At 38.7% G+C, this 3186-nt stretch overlaps 1 long non-coding RNA gene across 4 annotated transcripts; it reads right to left on the minus strand.

Moving 5' to 3' along the window:
- Positions 1-206: 206 nt before the first annotated feature.
- On the minus strand, positions 207-1346 carry LOC142522714 (uncharacterized). Of its 4 annotated transcripts, XR_012814508.1 has the most exons (4): positions 1255-1346; positions 938-1159; positions 687-791; positions 207-420 (listed from the first exon to the last, which is right to left on the minus strand). It is a non-coding gene; the product is annotated as an uncharacterized LOC142522714 (long non-coding RNA). The 4 variants fall into 4 exon arrangements; XR_012814510.1 differs by lacking the exon at positions 1255-1346 and having other exon boundaries at positions 208-420; positions 978-1232; XR_012814509.1 differs by lacking the exon at positions 1255-1346 and having other exon boundaries at positions 208-420; positions 869-1232.
- Positions 1347-3186: the final 1840 nt, after the last annotated feature.

The raw sequence follows: 3186 nt of genomic DNA on the forward strand, positions 1-3186 counted from the left end.
TAGTCCATAATAATCTTCCTAGCTAGCTATGGCATAGAATTTTAGTTTAGGTGTGGAAAATGTCTAAATTTCTTGGTAACATGCACGTAAACTTTTTATTTCCACCCGTCCCTCTGATTTGAACGTTAAACCAAGTATGAATTTGGTAATGAGCACAAAAAATTGGTATTTCAACTATAACCTAGAGCCTTTTCAAGAGCTCCACGGACAGTAATTTGATCACGTAATCTCTTTTCAAGCTGCAATATCTAGCGTGGTAATTTGTGTATTATGATCAAGGTTTACAACACTTGAGATTTGAATTTTACAAAGATTAGAAAATCTATTATACCATACCTCTTACTTCAAACAATATTGGGTGTTAGCACTTGGTGTTTGTCCTTTCTTCCTGTCGGTACAGTCATTGGAGCATCCCATATTCTAGTAGCCGAAGAAAGAAAACACATCTTAATCAAAGTCTACATATTATGGCCAACTGAATCCGAAGAAAATAATTCCAGAAAAGCAGCAAGTGATAGAAGAAAGAAAAGAAATGGGAATACAAGCAGCAGGACAATCACGTGCAGTAGGACAATCACGTGTAACATACAACAATCATAAGGTTGATAAATTCCAGAGATCTCTTAACAGACGACAACTGCCGACTCAAATCACAACATCAAAAGTCTACCATAAAGTAACCATACCGATTTAGCCCCATGAACTGCTTCAATAGACTGATCATGCATATCTTGCTCTGGTTCTTTGGAGTTCGGGAAGTTGCAATTGCCACAGAAGTAAGAGAGCTTTAACTAAATTACAAAAATAACACACAATTTAATATAGGATTCAAGGTTTAAAACAAATAACAAGCATTCCCACAGTCTACCATCTGCTCATTTCTTCATTAATTTCTCCAATTTAAACCATGAACACTGAGAATAGCATAATGGCTCACAGTCAAATGAATACAATCTTTGTAATGCAGAGAGTAATACTCTCGGACGGCTGAGGAAATAATACAATGCCTCCAACGTCCTCTAATACTCAAAGAAAACCATCAGCCTCGAAATTCTCATAAAACTGCCCAAAAATAGCGTCACGACAGTATGAATTGGTTAGCTCGGCGACGGCTCTAGGCGGCGGAGTTGCGGCAGCCGTCGGAAAGCTCAAACCGTGGCTGAAAATGCAGTTGAAATTGGGAGAATACTTAGGTTCTTCACTAAACTCAACAACCAACCATGATAAGTAGGAGAAAATAGAACCAAAACTCACCTAGATCGATCAAGAAATCGAGCAAGAAATTGCCCCGAACGGCAACTTCAAGCAGTTGAAAACTCGGCTGGAAACTCCAATTCATACCTTAACCAAGGTTGTGTATGTTTTTAATTATTTAAAATAAAGTTGATGATCTATGGATATTTTTGAAAATAGGAGTTTTTAGGAGATTTTATACGTCGAGACGTAATTTTTAACGGTATTCGATTTTCGACGAAAATATGAACTTTTTGGCAACTCGGCTAATAATTTCACGAACCTTCCTAAATGAAGTATTTTAATCATGCACTAATGGGTTTATTGGGCCTATTATATCATACTAATGGGCTCAAGCTTACTCTACATCTTTTTATTAAATAAATAAGCCTACAAACCCCTACCCCAAACCCTTAATCACATTCCCCCTTCCCCTAATTATTCACAAGACTCCTCTCTCCCTCAAAACTCACGCACACACGAGTATTCTTCAAGGGTGAAGCTTTGGTTTTGCAAGGAAAAATTCAGCCAAGGTTTACGTCGTCGTTTTTCGCATCGTCGATTTGTTTTCGAACGTAAATTACGCAAAGGCACGCATAAATCTTTCTTTTCTCATCTATCATATCCTAATATGTGTATATTTGTTCTTTGCATGAAAAACATGATTGCTCTATGGAAATTTTAATTTTTATGCATAGACACATGAATAAGATATGATTTATGTTCCAAAACTTGATATATTATTGCATGAAGGGGCTGCCATGTTAAAGGCTCAAAGAGGGACGTTTTTCCATGAGTTTAAAAGTCCTTAGACTCCAATATGTAGGTTGCACGTGAATTGGAACCAAGCTAAACGAAATATTGCATGATTGGGCACAAGGGTTCGGTTATGAGGGAACCACAGCTCATGGCTCAGCCAGGGCTTAATCAAGGCTGGGGCTATGCGTGTTTGGGTGTGTGGAGGAGTCCTAGCCATGCTAGGACTCAAGCTCAACGGCTAGGGAAGAGCCCATGCACGATGGGACTCTTCCCAAGCCACCCGAGAGCAACAGCTGGTGCGATGGGTTATGGCTCGGCCTAGGTGGTCAGGGCTGGTCTAGGCAAGGTCACAGAGAGGTCCATGGTTGGTCCAGAGGGTGAGGGCGAGGGTGGTGGCCAGGGCGAGGAGTCCTAGTGGAGTTAGGAGTCATGGGCGCTAGGGTAAAGGACATCGCGCAACTTATGTTATGGGAAGGAGGATTGCAGTGGACTAGAGACTGGTTCGAGGGGTCATGGCTTGTCAGTAGGGTCCGTATATGGTCTGTGAAGAGCTTGGCTTGGGATGGCTCGAGCATGGCTCGAAGAAATTGCGTGATGGCTCGAGGGTACCTTGTTAGGGCTCGAGTTAGGGTTTTAAATGGCTAAAGGGTTCGAACGTGAATCCCGGGGGTCGAATCATGGTTTACAAGGGTATTTTAGGCAATATAAATTCTAAGTTTAAAATTTGAGAAGAAGATATTAAAGTTTGAATTTATTCGGTAATTAAATGCTTCATGAATTAATAATTACAAAATAAAATGAAAGCCTCAATTTTAAGCTAAATAAAAATATTAGAAAATCATTTTAAGCTTAAATAATTATTTAGGATGGTCTAGATTCAATGAAAGCAAGAAAAAGTCAAAATCGATAAATTTTACGTCTAGGGGTAAAACAGTCATTTTAAACTGAAAATGGGTAGGAGGCATGGAAATGCCCCGAATGCTATAATATATGATAAAATGGTTATTTTAAATGTTATGGAATTTTATGATAAAACTTTAAAGCTAAAAGACGTGTTGTACGCTTGGTTTTTTAAAAAGAAAAATGTTATTTATATGCATGCTTTTTGAAAGTGATGAAAATATGAAACGTTGGACAAAGTGAAGTATTTGTGACTATTATGATGCTATGATGATATGATTGGGGAAATCGTGA

The sequence above is a fragment of the Primulina tabacum genome, chromosome 13 (genome assembly GCF_025594145.1).
Source record: "Primulina tabacum isolate GXHZ01 chromosome 13, ASM2559414v2, whole genome shotgun sequence".
Classification (NCBI taxonomy): domain Eukaryota; kingdom Viridiplantae; phylum Streptophyta; class Magnoliopsida; order Lamiales; family Gesneriaceae; genus Primulina; species Primulina tabacum.